The sequence below is a fragment of the Trichechus manatus genome, unplaced genomic scaffold (assembly GCF_000243295.1).
Source record: "Trichechus manatus latirostris isolate Lorelei unplaced genomic scaffold, TriManLat1.0 scaffold00027, whole genome shotgun sequence".
In the NCBI taxonomy this organism is placed as follows: domain Eukaryota; kingdom Metazoa; phylum Chordata; class Mammalia; order Sirenia; family Trichechidae; genus Trichechus; species Trichechus manatus.
The window spans coordinates 15,761,115-15,779,419 of NW_004443963.1; positions in this window are offsets into that span (position 1 = coordinate 15,761,115).

Genomic DNA, 18,305 nt, shown 5'->3' on the forward strand with positions numbered 1-18,305 from the left:
TCATGGTGGGAGAGGTGGGGGACACAAGTGGGGGGTCAAATGAGGTCACTACCAGAAAGGTCTTTGAAAACCATAAATCACTATACCCCTGGTAGTGGTTCTTGTTGGATTCTGACTCATAGCGACCCCATGTAACAGTAGAACTGCTTCATAGGGTTTCTTTGGCTATAATCTTTATGGAAGGTGATCACCAGCTCTTTCTCCTGCGTAGCTGCTGGGTAGGTTCAAACTGCCACCCTTTTGGTTAGCAGCGAGCACTTAACCATTTGCACCACCAGGGTTCCACCCCTGGTAACCAAACCCGTTGCCATCGAGTTGGTTCTAATTCCTAGCGACCCTACAGGACAGAGTAGAACCACCCCATGGGGTTTCCAAGGCTGCAAATCTTTATGGAAGCAGACTGCCACATCTTTCTCCCGCACAGCAACTGGTGGGTACCCCTGGTAGAGGCTATTCCAAAGCAGCAGAAACCTATACTGAGGTTAAGTCTTTCATTCATTCAGTACAATTTCTCAAGCCCCTACTATGTACCAAGCCCTGGGCTAGGTGCTGGGAACCCACAGTGATGAGGACAGATGTCCCGCTGCTCTGAGGAAGCTCACGGCACTCAGGAAACCAGTAACTGCAGGTGTGAACGTGGGAGAACTTGAACATGGCCTTGAACATGAACATGGCCTTGGGGGGGTGGTGTCAGGACTCCTAGAGGAAAGGTCATCTAGCTCTCAGGTCCATCGGAGACAAAGGGCCTCCAAAGAGTCAAGTCAACTAGCAAAGGGGGGACTGTATCCCCCAAAAGCCAATGCCATCTCAGGTGGGCAGCATCTATAGATAAGAAGAGGAAGGGCCATACTGGAACCCCAGGTCCCCACCCAGATGTCAGAAAGGGCCCCACGCCCCCTACACAGCCTCTTGGCTCAGGACACCTTAGAGGCCTACGGCCAGGCAGGAATGGTGGTGACCAGCTGAAGGCGAAGGCCAGGAGGAAGGACATCTCAGAAGGACAGGAAGGGGCTCACCCTCAACCACCAGCCTCGGGTAGCAGTGCACATGCGAGGGTTTGGAGGTGGCAGTAACCACTGAGAAAGGCGTTGTGGTTTGCAAAAAGCCTCCACACAAGAGAATCCTCCAAATCTTGCCCTTATGGCCCCTGGTCCCAAATTGGAGATGCCACCAGGGCCCAGCCACCCAGCACTGGCTTGAACCATCACAACCTCGAGGGTCCAAGGTGGCCAAGAAGATGGTGACGACTAAGTAAGAAGAAAGGAGGCTAGCATTTCTTAGGCTCTGCTCCGAGCACTTTTCCTGGATTAACTCATTGAATCTTTCCACCAACCCCATGAGGTATGTACTATTTATTATCATCCCCATTTTACAGATAAAAAAACTGAGGCCCAGAGAGCTGAAGCAACACACTCCAGGTCCCACAGCTCTCGGGCAGGAAAGCTGGTAGCATTTGGGTCTCCTGAATGTGTGGCGACCCCTGGTGAGGCTGGAAACAGTTTCTAGAACATTCAGCCTCTGAACTAAAGAACAAGCCACTGCTGAAGCAAGCCTAGCAGGGAAAGAGGAAGCTGTGGCTGCCCCAGGCCAGTGCCAGGCACACAGTGGGCTCTCAGAAAACACAGCCACTGCTGGATCTGAAGGAAGCCCCTAAAACAATCAAAACAAACCCTCCACATCAGGAGCTACCTAATGCGAGCCAAGGGGCCGATGCCCTGGGAGGTGGTGAGGTTTCCTGGTAACTCCGCAGGCCGAGCCAGCCCTCTCTCTAATGCATGCAAATGAAAGGCATAAATTTCTGCTTACTTAACTTCACAAATGTTAACAAGCTCATAAAAAATAAGTTATTCTTCCTCAGCTCCACAACACCCTGTGTTTGTTTAATTTTGTTTCTCCTCCCTCCCCTAGTATCCCCCGTGAGAGAAACGAAAAGCTGCAGATTTCGGTGTTTCCTTGCCAAGTGGGGTTGCCCCTCCCTCCCATCAGCCTACCCCAAGGAGGCTGGGGGTGAAGCCCCCAGATGAAGACTTGAAAGGTCCAGGGGTGAGCCTTGTTCCCTCCCAAGGCGGCTATGTGACCTTGGGCTCGTGACTTAACCCCTCTGTGGTTTAATTGCATCACCTACAAAGAAGAATAGAAATCACACCCTGCCTGCCTCAGGGGTGGTGTGAGGATCAAACAAGATAATCCAGGTAAAGTGTTTAGTCTGCTCCTGGCACAGAGCAGGCCCTCAATAAATGTCAGCCCTTGTTATTATGTAAAGGAGAGTTAAATACACCCCCCTCTCATTTAATTCATTTGGAGAGTTTGCCTTCTGGGGCAAGCTGGCAGCTCCAAATGCAGCTTGTGGATCCGTTTTGTTGGCCGGCTCAGTGATTGATAAAAATCCAAGTTCTGATGCCATTAAGCAGAGCCCAAGATAGCATTTGCCACAGACCTCACCATACTCTAATGCCTTACTCCAACCAGATGCGCACCTTTAAGCGACCTGGCCCCTGCGAGCATCTGAGTTTGCCACCCCTAGTTTATGCCTCTCAAAAGCTTTCCAGCTGGTGATCTCACTGGATGCATCACTAGGCCCAGCTGACAGGTGAGGAAACTGAGACTGACGGAGTGGCAGCAACTTGCCCACGGCCCCTGGGGGAGGGGCTATGGAGCCAAGGCCTGGCCCGTTACCTCTCCCAAGTCCCTGCCCCACTGTGCCAGTTTGAGAGATGCCTCCCTGGCACATAGAGGAGCAAATGGCCTATTAGCCAGGTGGCAGGAGGGGCTGCGCTCGGCCTCCACGGGCTCAGTGTGTTCCAGGACCAGGTCAGCGGCTGAGCAGGAGCCAGGGCAGTCCCAATGGGAGGGGGTGTGCCAAGCCAGGGTAGTATTTCTGTGTGCCAAGCCCAGTGCAGAGCACTGAGGGCTCTGAAAGATGGAGGCAGGTCACCTCTATATCCTCCTCCTCAAGTCTGTCTCCAGGAATGGCCTGAGCACACATGCAGCCCCTTGTGCTGGCACAAAGCATAAAAAGTCACGGCCCCAACCCTCTTCAGTCAGTTACCACCAGCGACATCCTCCCCATGATCCCCCATCTCACAGACGAGGAAAAGGAAGCCCAGGCAGGTGCAGTGGATTCCCTAAGGATGCACCAAGGAAGACTCGCACTCCGGCCTTCAGAGATTAGCTTATACCACCCTCTAGCCAGCGCCACCAGCAAGATCCAGAACACAGTGTCCAAACCCAGGCTAGAGAGGTCAGCCCCCGCCTCACCAGCTACCCTCTCCAGGCCTTAGTTTCCCCATCAGCAACAAGGCTGAGCTCTGATGCAGTGAGCTCTTTTTAGAGGAAGGAGGCTGATGGGGAGCACATGGGAGCCCCAACACCGAGCAATGTGGCCATCTGTGCACGAGCCTCAACTTCCCAGGGAAGCGGGCAGGACAAACTTCTGTCCCTTCTCCTTCCCAGATCCCCTCTCACAGGGGACCCCGGCCTGCATCCAGCAGCGACACAAGAAGCAAGCGTGGTTAACACGACTAGACACCATGCCAGGGGCTCTCCACGGGGCACTACGAATCTATGAGGTGGGTGCCATCATGCCCATTATTCAGATAAGGAAACAGAAGCAGAGAGAAGCTGAAAATTTTGCCCGAGGATGGAAAGACAGGACCTTGGTTAGTGATGTCCAGGTGAGGCCTTGGTGGGATACCGGCTCAGGGGATGAAAGAACAAGGTAGGGATGCAGGAGAGGGAGTGAGTCCAGAGCCTGTGGCCAGGAGAGGTGGCCCCATAACTGCTGTCAACTATTGAGGCTGCCAGCCTCTAACAAGCATCCCTCAACCCCAGACCTGCCAGTGTGCAGCCCCAGGTCCCTATCCGCCTCAACAACACATCCCTTCTAGGCCACTTCCAGTGGTTCCCTGGGTGGTGCAGACAGTTAAGCCCAGAGCTACTAACTGAAAGGTTAGTGGTTTGAACTCTCCCAGAGGTGCCTTGGAAGAAAGGCCTGGCAATCTAATTCTGAAAGTTCACAGCCTTGAAAACCCTACGGAGCGAAGTTCTACTCTATATACATGGGGTCCCCCTGAGTCGGAATCGACTGGACAGTACCAGGGTACTAACCAAAAGACTGGTGGTTCAAACTCACCCAGAGGTGCCTCAGAAGAAAGGCCTGGCAATCTGCTTCCAAAAGGTCACAGGCATGAAAGCCCTATGGAGCGAAGTTCTGCTCTGCAACATGAGTGTCGGAATTAACTTGATGGCAACTGGTTTTGTTTCGTTCTGGGTGGGGAGGGGTTAAGCCACTTTCACCCTTTCCCCTCTCACCAGTCTCGAGTCCCTGCCTCCCCTGGCCCTGCAGGCAGGTCCAGCCAGGGGTCCATTCCTTCCACTGAACAAAGCGTGGCTCCCAGAGGTTCGGGGACAGGCCCAAGGTTCCACAGCCAAGAAAATGCAGAGTGGGGACTCCAACCCAGGTCTCAGACATTTACCCTCCCACCCCTGCCCCTAGGTTTTAGAGGAGTGCCCAAGAATATCCCAGCTGCTGCAGGAAGAGAGAGAGGGGTCAGGGCCATGAGGGGCTGGGCCACAGGGTGAGGGTGGGGCCAGGAGGCTAGGAGCAGGCCGAGAGAGAAGGCTGGATCCCAGTCCTGGGTACCAGTTGCCCTGGCAACAAGACTAATTAATTCTGACTTAGGCTCCATCTGTGCCTTGGCTGGATGGGCGGTTTGGGCTCGCGGGTGTTTGTTTTGAAGCAAAGGGGAGAGAAGCAGGAGGAGCTGGGAGGCTGCGCCCCCGGGGGCTGGCGAGTGGCTGACATCCCCTGGGTTCACATAGAGCATCCCTACCCTCCAGGAAAAGGCAGGCTGGGGCCCCAGAGACCACCCTGGCCTCCTCTCCCTGAGAAGGCCGCTCGTCCCAGCCCAGACACCACCATACACAGACAGCAGACAGCAGACAGCAGTGCTTGCCGTGTGGACACATGTACACACACACACACACATAGTGTGTGGCAGGCTCCAGAATGAGACAGACTTGGCTTCCGATGCCAGCCTAAGCTTTCTGAGTCCCAGCTTCCCCATCTGCAAAATGGGCAACACCCCCTCAAAGGGCTCTCAGGAGAATCAGAGGGTCATCCCGAGTGCAGATGCACCTCATCTACTCGGCGGTCAGGGAAGGCTGTGCTGAGGGTGAACCCAGCCAGGATCGCATACACAACACCCAGAGGGTGGCACTTTTAAGGAACTGGAACCTGGCCAGGAGGGCTGGATCAGGGTGTGGGAGAAGGAGAGGGAGCCCCGAGGCAGGAGCCCCACGGCCCGGCCAAGTCTGGCAGGTCTCAGAAGTGAGGGTGAAGAGTCCAGACTTCAGCCCACAGACAGAGGGGAGGCAGGGGAGCAACATGCTGCAGAGAAAGGTGCAAAATGAAGCAGAGGGGTGGTGCGGCAGCAGCCAGCCTCTGAGGAGCTGCTGCTATGGTCCAGGCTGGTGATGGCGACTCAGAGGCAAGGCAGGGCAGCCGTGTGGACAAGCGATAGGAGGGTTTGAGAGCCAGGCTTGGTGACTTACAAGATAAAGAGGGAAGGCCTAGGGCAGAGTTCAGGGATGACTCCCAGGGCCCGGGCAGGAGTGCAGGAGGAGAGAGGGGGAGGGTTCCAATGTGGGACAAGTTGAGTTGTAGGGGCCAGAGGGACACCCCAAAGACCGTGTCTAGTCATCAGGTGGCCACACCAAATGCCTGACAGTCAAATGCAGGTCACAGTAGAGGACAGAGACCTGGGCATCCCCTGCATATGATGGGTAAGGGAAGTGGAGACACCGCCCGAGGGCATGTGGACAAGAGCAGTGGCTAAGGACAGGCCAGGAGGACCACTGCTTGGGGACAGGTGTGGCTAAGAGTAGACACAGGAGATCAGGAGGCTGCCACACAGTGACACTTGGAGCCAGACCACCTGGGTTCGAATTCCAGCCCCAACGCTTCCCCAGCTGTGAGATCCTGGGCAAGTCATCTCACCTCTCTGAGCCTCAACTTTCCCAGCTGTGAAATGGGAATAAAAGCAGCACCTGTCCAGTAGGTTATGATGAGCGCCTTTCCCCTAAGTCCCCCAGCTTGAGTCCCAAAGATGCACGAAGCAGGGATCAGCTCTTTCAGGGAGGAGGGCAGGATACTAAGCTTTATTGAGCACCTACTATGTGCACCTCACATGTGTTAGACAAACCAAGTGGTGATCAAGGAGGACAAGCCTGGGGTCGAGTCCTGGTTCCCTCCTTACTAAGTGTGGGACCAGGGCAAGGGCCCTCACCTCGCTGAACCTCAGCTTTTTACAATGTAAAATGGGCATAACGAAGGTGCCCACTTCATGGGGTCCTGTGAGGATAATGTAAGAAAACATGCAAAGTGCTTGGCACCTGCCGGGCACATGTCAGGGACTAAATAAATCATCTTCTTCATTATTATTACTCTTACTGTTACTGCTTCTCCCAGCACCCCAGAAGGTGGATATACTGATCCTCACGTAGCAAATGAGAAGGACAAAGGCCTCACCCACCCTGGTGTCCGGGACCTGGACTTGCCACCATCTGACCACAGGGTGCCCCCCCAGCCCAAAAGGCCTCCTCAGCACCCTACCTCTCCACCCCCAATTCTGCTCATTCCTCGGGCCTAGCCCAACAGCCGCCTCCCCCAAGAAGCCCTCCCTGACCACCTCAGCTGCCCCCTGGGAGCTCGAGGCCCAGCGCACCTGAATTTCACCCCTATCTCTGACATCGGCATACTGTCAACACTGTCCTGGGGTAACAGCTTAGCTTTCCCCAAGAACAGGGACCCTGCCCCCCACTTCTGTACCCCATCATGCCAGCAGAGGGTGGAGGGGAGGGCAGAATCAATTCATGTGCGACCAGAGCTGGGCACATGACCCACCCAAGCAGAAAAAATGTCCCCCGACTCGCCTCAAGTGACATCTCCTCAGGGAAGGCCTCCTGACTACTCCTTGAAGCAATGGACACTTAACTATGAAGGACTCGCCAAGTGCAGGGCCGTTTGAGGTCTTCCACATGGATTAACCCATTTTCATCTGGCATCAACATGTTGAGGGAGGTGCTGTGATCTCTCTTTTTACAAATGAGGCACAGAGTGGTTAAATGTCTTGCCCAAGACCACACAGCTAGTAAATGCAGAACTGGGATTCGAACCAGGCAGTCTGGCCCTTGAGCCCCACCACCTCTCTGACTGCCTCTACTTCCTGGCAATTTTACATTTGTGAGATTAAATGACTAATCTAACCATTTAATCCCCCAACCCATGCCTGAACACTCCCTGGGGGCGGGGTCACCTCAGTTTCAGTTCACCAATGAATCCCTAACCCTGTGCCTGGTATACAGTAGGCACTCAATAGCTGTTAGATGTTTGCCTGAATCTCAGCCCTGCCCTGCCTCTGATACTTGGCCCCCTCCTACTCCCTCCCCACCAAATGGTCCGCGTCTTCTGCTTGCACACCTCTCATGACTGGGAGCTTACTACCCCTGCAGCAGTCTGTCCTTCAGCCTCACAGCACTGAGTGTTATGTTGTCTTCAGGCTAAACTGCATCTGCTTCCTCTACACCGTCCCCTGGGGCTGCCCAGAATTCGGTCCACAGAATTCCACCCCCACCCCAGACTGCTCTGGACCCAGCCCCCACCAGGCATGCCGGCTCCTCCCCAAGACTTCCGGCTCGAACCTGCCCTACCAGAGCACACAGGATAGCAGCCTTCCAGCCCTGATGCCTGGCCTGGGTGGGACTACAGAGGAAGGCATCAGACCCCCGTCCTGGTCTGACCCCTCCTCTCCACGTGCATGCGCAGAACCCAGCTCTCCCAGCCTCCAGGTCACTCCTTCCACTCACAGCAGCTGCCCCCAACTTCCCAACAGAGAGAAGCAGCCCCCCATGCAGATCCCTAGAAGGGCCTGTCACAGCCTGGGCCCAGCACCCAGGATAGGGCTGCATGAAATAACCGGGGTCTGAACCCTGCCCTGAGCCCTGCCTGCCCTCTCCCAGCTGTGTGGCCTTCCTTGGACAAGTCACCTCACCTCTCTGAGCCCTAAAAAATGAGGAAACTGATAACCGCACCACCGCCATGAGGACAGAAAAAGGCAATACGTGAAAGGCACCCAAGCCAGTGACTGCACACAGTAGGTACTCAGTGCATGTCAGCAGTTCTGATTAGTGATGGAATGTGAAGGAACGAGTGCATACAAGCACTCACAGTGGAGTCTGAGGGTGTGGCACCCTCCTATAGCAACGACATACACACACTCCAGGAGGCTGACCATCCAGGGGGTCAGCCCCCAGGGCACCATCCCCAGCATTCCCCCACCAGCGAAAGGGCAGAGGGGATGGGCCTGGACTGTGCCCCCCACCCATGCCTGCCTTGCAGCCCCTTGTAGTAAACGCACAGCCGTGTGCCCCCCTCCAGCCCTGTGACCAACGCCGCAGCCGTCCCCCGCCTGCTCCGCATCTGCTCAGCTAGGGAAACTGGGGAGCCAGGGAAACAAAGACTTAATTTCTGAGCTAATCAGCCTGCCTCATACTAATTACTATCCTCCCGGGCATTAGGGCAGACTTCCTGGGGGGAGGCTGTTCCCTGGAAACAACATCCCCTCCCCCTAAAGCCTGAGTCAACCCAGGGATTGTGGGGGCAGTGGGAGAAACCAGGAGGCTTGTTGGGCAGGTGGGATTTCAGGGTGGGGCTCAGTGGGTGGGGCCAGAGCAGGACAGAGAGTCCACTGGATACAGAGCAGCAAGTGTGCCTGAGGAGGGGTGTCCCCTGGGCTGGTCCCACCCTGCCGGGGCTCCCTCCGGGACTCCTGCCCCATCCTGGAGGCAGCCACAGGTTGAGGGGAGGCCCCAGAACAGGTGTCCCAGTTGGCGTCCAGCCCACGGTCTTGGCAGAGAGATGGACAGATGGACACTTCTAGGCTATAAAATTGAGCAATAATCGGAGGGAAGCCTTTGGGTCATGGCATAGTGTCTGTGCATTTGTGTGTGTGTGTCCCTGGGTGGCCCAAACGGTTTGTGCTCAACTACTAACCTAAAGGCTGGCAATTCAAACCCACCAAGCAGTGCTGTGGAAGAAAGGCCTGGCAATCTGCTTCCATAAATATTACAGCCAAGAAAAACCCTATGGTGCACTTCTACTCTGTAACACATGGGGTCCCCGTGAGTTGGAATCAACTCAAGGGCAATAGTTTTGGCTTTTTTGGTGATTGTGCACACAAGTGCCCGTGTGTGTGTATATGCACGCACAAAACGAAAGGGCTCAGAACTGGGAGCCAGAAGGCTTGGGTTCAACACCCTGCTCGGGCACTGAACAAGTCCCCGCCCCCTCTGAAATTCAGACTTCACTATGACAGAGTTGGAGGGGATGTCTCTAAGGCCACTTAGGCTTCAATAAATGTTTATTGAGCACCTATTAACCAGGCATTAGGCTCTGGGCTGGCCGCTTCAGGTACAGGTACAGACAAGCTCCCTGTCCTCACGGAGCCCCCATTCAGCGGAAGGGCCAGGAGTGTTGGATGGAGAGAAGGGCTTCGTAGGGAATCGAACTGCAGGATGTGGATCAGTGTGGCCAGGACAGGGCTACTAGAGACAGCGTTGTCATACTAATTTATAGAAAAGGTCCCACCCAGCAATTAGACGTCAGATAATCTGAACTTACTGTGGGTCCCAGTGCAAATCCCCTTCCTTCTTTGGGCCTCAGTTTCCCCATTTTCATACACGAGGGAGCTAGATGAGATGGTCTCCAAGGGTCATTCCAATTGGACATTCACAAGGGACGGTTCTGAGCAGCTTCTTTATCTACGTGTGTGTGTGCGCGCACGAGTCTGTGTGTGTGACACCCGGGGACTGGGGTGTGGCCACACACACACACACACAGCTAACCATGTCCCCTGTCCTGGGACCAGCCACAAGATAGATGCACCAGTTGACAGGGATGTGCTCGGTGATGGGAAGAGCGGGGAAGGGAATCCCTTGGGCCCGTCCTCCTATCACAGGCTCCCGGGGCACCCACCTAACTTGGCTGGACATGGTGTCTCTGGAACCTGTCTCCCTCTCACTCCACCATGGAGCCACCACAGCTGCCCTATCACATGCTGAGCACTTATGGTGTGCCCAGTGCCCCCCACGCCTCATTGCACTGAATTCTCATGACACTTCTGCCAGGAAAGTATTATTACCCTGTTTTGCATATGGGAAACTGAGGCTCAGCGAGGCCAAGTGACTTGCTCAGTAAGTGATAGGCTAGGGACTCCAATCTAGCTGGATTTTAAGCCGCCACACCTACTTTTCGCCAGCACTACCTCCCTGGCCCATTCTCAAGGCTCAGGCCAGGGGACCAGGCTGGCCCAGCCCCCGCCCAAATACTGCTCTCCACGGGTTACTGAGGACCTTCAATGTGCAGGATGGGTAGGAGAGCAGCCTGGGAGCCAGACAGCCTGGGTTCAAATCCTGGTCTCACCACTGACTTGTTGTATGACTGTGGGCAAGATCCTTAACCTCTCTGTGCCTTGGTTTCCCCATCTGTAAAATAGGGATAATGATAGCGTCTACCTTGTTAGGTTGTTGTGAGAATTTAGTTAATTTCTAGAAAGTTCTTAGAACTTAAGTGTTACTTAAATGCTGTTAAATAAAAGGAATAAATGATTCCCTTTGAGGCTGTGGGCAGCCTGGGAGAAAAGGGGGCATTACTCTGGTTGGGATGAGTTCACTGGAAGCTAGAGAGGTTGACTCAAGGTCCCATGGAAGGTAAGGGGCAGAGCCAAGACTCCAACCCTGGGTCCAGGACTCCCTGTCCAGTGCCAAGGTGGCATCGCCAGCTGAGCCAAGAGAATGAGAAAGTCCCAGGCCCGACCCATGGCCTCCTGGTGGCTCAGGCCCCAAGAGGAGAAGAGACTGGGTGAAGACTGGGAGGAAGATAAGGAGGGGACAGAGGGCCAGCCCTCTGACCCTGCTCCTGCCCCTGCATGTTCCCTCCCTCTATGGCTGGCACTCACCACCCCCACCCCCAGCTCCGGAAAACCTGGGGCACTCCTACTGGCACTTCTGGGGCCCTGGGCAGTCAGGTCCTGAGCAGACCCCCTAGTACCAAAGACCCCAATGCCCAGTGATGCCTGGGACACAGCAGGCAGGGATCAGCAAAGGACAATGTGGCCTCCCAGTATCTGCCACAGCCATCTGACTGCCTGGACCCTCTGTCCCTGGGAACAGCCGCACATCCCACCACTCCCCAGGTCTCAGAGAGCTCCGCAGGTAGTAACCTCATCCCGATTGGGGCCCCCCCCGGAACCGCTCAGCCAACAGCTGCGAGAGGAACACGGATGTTCATATTTAACCTGGGAAGCAGACACCCTCCAACCAGACCACCCCTCCGACCAGCCTGGACCAGGGGTGCGTGCTCTGAAGCCGGGCACTGTTGGTGAGAGTGGAAAAACCAAGACAACAGGGCTGCCCCCAACAGGGACACCGTCCCTGGTGCCAACCAGGGAAAATGTGGGGTGTGGGGTGCAGGGCTGCTTGAAGCTGCAGAGCTGGCTGTGAGGCGAAGCCACATGGGTAAGGGTAAATGGCGTACATGTATTTGTGGGTGCCCAGAAACATGGAGAAGGCCCCGCAGTGATGGCCTGGGTGGGTCCTGGGGAGAGGCAGCTGCTGTTCTATTCTGCGCATAGCAAGCATGTCTCAGCTCCCAAGTTAAAAGGTAGTCTGCATGCTCAAACATTCCTTTACACAGACACCCTGTAACACAGAGGCACAAAAATCACTCAGCATGCACCAGCCACAGTCCCTTCCCTCCACCTCCCTCATGCAGCCCCCAGGGAGGGCCAGAGAGAAGGGTAGGGGACACAGAGAGGCAGAGGAGGAGCTAAGAAAGCTTAGCTTGGTTCTGGGTGACCCTGCTCAGAAGCAGCCACTCGAGGCCGAGGTTGGAGCCTGCCCTGGAGGAGGGCTCGAAGCACACGGAGGCTGGGCTCCAGCACCCAGCAGACTAGGGCCAAATCCCAGCTCACACTTCGTGTGCTGTGTGGCCCAGACTGAGTCACACAACCCCTCTGTGCCCGGTTTTCTAAAGGGCCCACAGGGTCATAGAGGGGCAGGCCCCACAGGGTGGGCAGAGGATGCAGGAAGCACTTTGAAGCTGTCAAGTGAGGGCAGACCACCTCCCTGGCTGATCTCCAAGGCCAGCCAGGGGGCTCTGGGACCCTTGGGCAGCCTTCCCACTGAGCCTCCCACAGCCCCTTCCCCAAAAGGGAGCCCCTCCCATTGCCTGGAGGAGAGGCTTGCCAGAGGGGAAGGCCACATGCTCAGCCTATGACCTCAACAGGTGGGCCTTAGAGAGGTGAGAGGTTGTGCCCAGGTTCCAGGGCTGGGGAGCAGGGTGTCAGCATCCTACACCTCAGAGGCAGGGCGGCACCCACAGGAATTTAGAGGTCATTACTGTGAGGCAATGAAGGAGCCCTCGTGGCACAGTGGTTAAAGCACTCTGCTGCTAACCGAAAGGTCGGCGTTTTGAACCCACCAGCTGCTCTGCAAGTTAAAGACGTGACAGTCTGCTTCCGTAAAGAATTACAGCCTTGGAAAGCCTATGGGGCAGTTCTACTCTGTCCTACAGAATTGCTGAGTGGGAATCGACTTGACGGCAGTGGGGTTGAGGTTCAGTCAGGGAAGGGGCAACTAGAGATGACACAGCCCACACGTGTCTCCTCAGGCCCAAGAAAAACAGCCCTCACCAGTGCTCCCCAAAGACAGAGGGAGCTCGGGAGGGGAGCTGGGGCCATGCTCAGGAGACTGGTGAGGAGCCTGCCTGATGTGCCCAAAGGCCAGGACTGCCAGGCCTTTCTTCCTGGTCTTAGTGTAGAAGCTCTGCTGAAACCTCTGCAGCATCATAGCAACATGCAAGCCTCCGCTGATAGACGAGTGGTTGCTGCACTTGAGGTGCAGATTTGTCCTTCAAGCCTGGTAATCTGCAGGGGTGAGTGTGTGAGAAGGAACTGCTGGTGCTGAGCTGAGTCCAGAGTTCCTGGGGGGAAGCCCTCATGGGGGCACCTAGGCTAGGGCAGTGACTGCTGCAGGGCCAGCTGTGCCAAGAAGCCCAGGAAAGGACCACGAGCTCAGCTTGGGAGCACCCCACCCCACTCATGCCACCTCTGGCTCCCAAGGTTCATCTCTGGGGCTGTGGAAAGTGGCCAAATTGTGAGCCGGTGGACAATCCGGATTCTACCCTCAGCCTGGCCACTCACAGCTGTGTGACCCCCAGGCCAGCGCCTTGCCTCTCTGGGCCTCAGCCTGCTCACGAGTGCGGTGAGTGGGTGGGAGGCCTGCAGCTCCGACCCTCCAGCACTCTGCTCTGGGGTCCTGGTTCCCTGTCAATCCCCCACTCCTGCCTCCCCTAGGCCCCTCAGCATCTGCAGCCACTCTGCTGGTCCCCGAGAATGGCCCCCCAGGAGTTCTCTCTGGAATCCAGGACACAGCGTCCAGGTCAGCTGCCATCTCAAACAACCAGGGGACCCTTGCCTGTTCCCAAATGCTCTCACCCCCAACTCTAGCACCAGAACAGAGAGGGAGAGCAGGACAGTGCCAGGAGAAGGAAAACCACTGTGAGCAGAACACCCAGTGAGCACTAGGGGACAGTGGGGGGCACATCTGACTCAGCTCCACCCTCCCAAGCATCTGCAGAGGGCCTGCAAACAACAGGTGCCCAATATGTACTTATCCAAAAAAAGTAGATAGTAAAAGCTTGTGAGTGGCCATCTAAGATACCCCATTGGTCCCACACTGTCTAGAGCAAGGGAGAATGAAGAAAACAAAAGACACAAGGGAAAGATTAGTCCAAAGGACTAATGGACCACAATTACCATGGCCTCCACCAGACTGAGTCCAGCACAACCAGATGGTGCCCAGCTACCACCACTGACTGCTCTGACAGGGATCACAACAGAGGGTCCCGGACACAGTGGGAGAAAAATGTAGAACAAAATTCTAACTTGCAAAAAAAAACCAGACTTAACTGGTCTGACAGAGACTAGAGAAACCCTGAGAGTACGGCCCCCGGACATCCTTTTAACTCATGCTGAAGTCACTCCTGAGGTTCACCCTTCAGCCACAGATTAGACAGGCCCATAAAACAAACAGTAATAAACATAGCTCAACCACATATAAAAGACTAAATGGGCACACCAGCCCAGGGGCAAGGACGGAAGGCAGGAGGGGACAGGAAAGCTGAATGAATGGAAATGGGGAACCCAAGGTGGAGAAGGGGACAGTGTTGACATATTGTGGGGCTGGCAACCAATGTTACAAAACATTAGGTGTATTAATTGTTTAATGAGAAACTGTTTTGTAAACCTTCATCTAAAGCACAATCTTAAATTAAAAAAAAGTAGAAGGATGCTGTCTTCCTGCATCATTTCATTTAATCCTTATAATAGCTCTTGATCCCATTTTCTAGATGAAGAAATTGAGGCTCAGAGAACAATCTGCCCAGAGCCATACAGCCAGCCAGCAGCCAGCTGGGATGGAACCCACACCGCTTACTCCAAAGCTCATGATCTCTTTCCACAACATCTTGTTTGGCAGGCAGTGGGAGAGCTGGAGGGGCCACAGAGGCAGATGCTCCCATATTTCCTTATCCAGTGCCCCAAGCCTTGGGATGCCATAGGCCACAGGCTGTCCCCAACAGTCTCTAATGCCTGGAAGGACCACTGAAGCCACTGCCTACCTACCCCACCACCAGGAAACCCAGTAATTACAGAGTTAGGATTTACTGAGCACTCCATATGCTGGGCATGGCACTAAGCACTTTGTAATATCAATCCTATAAGGTAAGTACTATTATTATTATTCAGAGCCCTAGTAGCACAGTGGTTAAGAGCTACAGTGTTAACCAAAAGGTCAGCAGTTCAAATCCATCAGCTGCTCCTTAGAAACCCTATGGGGCAGTTCTACTCTGTCCTACAGGGTCACTAGGAGTCGAAATCAACTCCACAGCAACAGATTTAATATTATTATTCCCATTTTACAGATGAGAACACTGAGGCACATAGAGGTGAAGAATTTGCTGGTTATGAGTAGAACTAGAAGTTGAACTCAGGCAGTCTGACACCTGAGCTCACTTACTGACCACTGTGTCACCCAGTCTTACAGCCCTAGAAGTTTCTCTCTTTAATCTGCCACCCCAAACCAACACCCCGAAGAGGGACTGGCAGGGGCGGGAAAGGCCTCACTCCCAGAGGCTCTCCTTGGATCAAGGGCCCTGGAGCCACCATCGTCAGGGGCACGTGCTCTGCTCCGCCAACCCCTCCCAGGATGCTCGGGGTCCTCAGCAATCCCCCACCTCCATCCTTGAGGTCCAGCCCTGGGTGGGGAGGGGAATGTCTGTGTCTCCCCACAGACCTCAGATGGTGTCCTCAAGGGCAGGAGCTGGGTCTCAGCCTGGGGCCCAGAGAGGGTGTGAGACTAGCCAGGGGCACACAGCAAACAGGAGGCAGGAAGGTACCCTACCCTCCTCCCATGCTGGGGTGGCTGAACTGTGGAGGCAGGGGTTGAGGTGTGGGGGTTCTCAGCGGCTCCCAGAACTCCTCAGGCCCTAAGACTCTTGGTAGCCAGCCATGCAGCCCCTGGCAGCCATGCAGGCCTACTGTGTGCAGGCCCTCCTCCCTCCAGCCCCATCTCATTCCATCCCCCCCAGGAGCCCAGCAGTGTCCCCATTTCACAGACAAGCAAATTGAGTCTTAGGTACACATACCCATGCCCACTCAGAATCAGGATCCTAACCCACTGTGCCTTGCTTCCAACAGCAGAACAGGTCCTCCCACAGCCCCTACCTAAAATCCAACCCCTTCTCAGCCCTCAGGGACCATCTCTCCTAGGAAGTCTTCCCAGAACTCGGACAGCCTCCACTCATTGAAGACCATCCCCTCCTCCTACACTCTGAACACCCACAGCACCTCCACCCTCAGACTGGGGCTTCTGGGAATCAGGGCTCTATCCCCCCTCTGACAAGGGGCATCCTGAAAGCAAGGCCTTGTCTCCCTCAGACAGGGGTCTAGATAGCACAGTTTCTTCCCCACTAGGGGCTCCCTGAGGACAGGGCCACATGCTCCCCCTCCCTCAGACTAGGAAGTCCCAATGGTAGAACTGCCATCTCCCTCCTCCTTCACTTCCATCTGCATAGCACCCCTCCCCAGAGTGCAGGGCTCTGCTCCAAGAGGACAAGCAGCCCCCATCCACCAGGGTGCCCAGAATTCAGGCAGGGAGCTAGACCCCAGGCCACACCTCAGCCTCTTCCCCTCACTCCCTCCCTCCTCCTTGGTGCTCCTCCAGGCCTGGCTGTACCAGGCAGGCCACCCCCCTCCGCTGGCCCTGTCTATGAATCCCAGCTCTGTTGGGCACCACAGACCCCCCTTTCTCCTCCCCAAACAAACAGGGTCTTGAGAGAGACACATGGACGACCACATACAACGCCAGATCTATTCCCTGGACTGGTGGGGCTTCCAACAGCTGGGGGTAGGCGGGGAGCAGGGGGCACAGCCAGGCTGGGGGTGCCGTCTGCCCATTCCACAGCCCCTCCAGTTCCAGCCTCTGAAATCAGGGGCCGGGGTGCCCTAAACCTCCGCCTGTAGGCTGAGACCAACAGCCCACTCCCCAGGGGAAGCCCCAAAGCAGGCCCATCCCAGGCCTTTCTGTGCCATCTTCTCCCCTCTCTCCCTCCCTCTAGGGCCCTCTTCTGTCCCCTTGCCTGACACAGTGCAGGCAAGAGCTTCGGACCCTCAGTCCAAATCCCTGCTCCCCAGTCTACTAGAGAACTTCCCCAAGCCTCAGTTTGGTCATTTGTAAAATGAATATAACATCCCCTACTCTGCATGGGCTACTGGGACCCTGAAAGGGGACTCTTGCTGTTGTTGTTAGCTGCTGTGGAGTCCAGCAGGATCTGACCATTGTGCTCCATAGAGTTTTCATTGGCTGATTTTCAGGAGGAGTGCCAGGCCTTTCTTCCTACTCCATCTTAGTCTGGAAACTCCACTGAAACCTGTTCAGTATCATGGCAACATGCAAGCTTCCACTGACAGATGAGCGGTGGCTGCACTTGAGGTGCATTAGCTGGGAATTGAACTCGAGTTTCCTACATAGAAGATGAGAATTCTACCGCTGAACGACCACTGCCCCCAAGAAAGGAGGTGATGGGCAGGAATGTCCCTGGCACACAGTATGTGCTCAGTTAAAACCAGTTTCCTTCTCTCATCTGTCTCTCTTTCCTCTCCGGACCTAGAGCAGTAAGAGGTAGGGTTAGAAGAATGGGGGCTGAGAGAGCTCACATGGCAGGACAGAAAATGGCCTGTCCCAAGCACTTACAATGTCCTCATCCAGGAGTAAAAACTTCAAATCCTTCAGGGCCCAGCTGGGGGAGTGCTTCTGAACTAGGGCTGGGGGGCTCAGCAGAAGCTGTTTTCCAACCTGGGGAGAAGGTCTTGGAGTCAAGCCTGCAAATCAGAGCTCAAATCCCACTGCCTTCCAGAAACCAGCCAAGATAGGCTATTTATGCCCATTTTACAGACAATAAACTGATACACAGAGTGGTTAAGTAACTTGCCTAAGATCACACAGCAAGGTAACAGCCGAACTGATTTCTTTTGACAACTCAGGCTGCTACCAAAAGCTCCTCCTGACAGCACGAACCTTCCCTACTAGAGAACCTTCTGGAATTTTGCCTCTGTGTTCAGAGTCAACTCCAAATCTCTAGCCCTCAATGCCAAGCCCCCCAGCAAAGCGGGCTAGTGCAGCTGAAAAAAACACTCCACCTGGAGTCAGCCCAACCTGGGATTGAGTGTCAGCCCTGCCACCCAGCTCCAGCTGGGTGGACACCAGGCTATTTACCAGGCCTCCTAGCCTCGCTTTCCTTGTGTGTAAAATGGAATGATGGGCCCAACCTCCCAGGTGGCTGGCAGTGTTGCCCATCCATGCCTTCACCCCACATTTATTGAACATCGACTATGTGCCTGGCCCCATTCAAGAGCCTGGATAGAGCAGGAAACAAGAAAGAAGGTGGCCCTGGCTTCATGGAGCTGATAAGTCTACAGGGGCAAGGGAGGGGCTGATAATAAACAAGCAACAAACAAAACAGCATCAGGTTGTGTTAGGGGCTGTGGTTGTTGTTAGGTACAGTCAAGTTGGTTTTCGACTCATAGCGACCCCGTGTGACAAAGCAGAACTGCCCCATAGGGTTTCCAAGGCTGTAATCTTTTTTTTAATTTATTTTGTATTTTTATTGTACTTTAGATGAAGGTTTA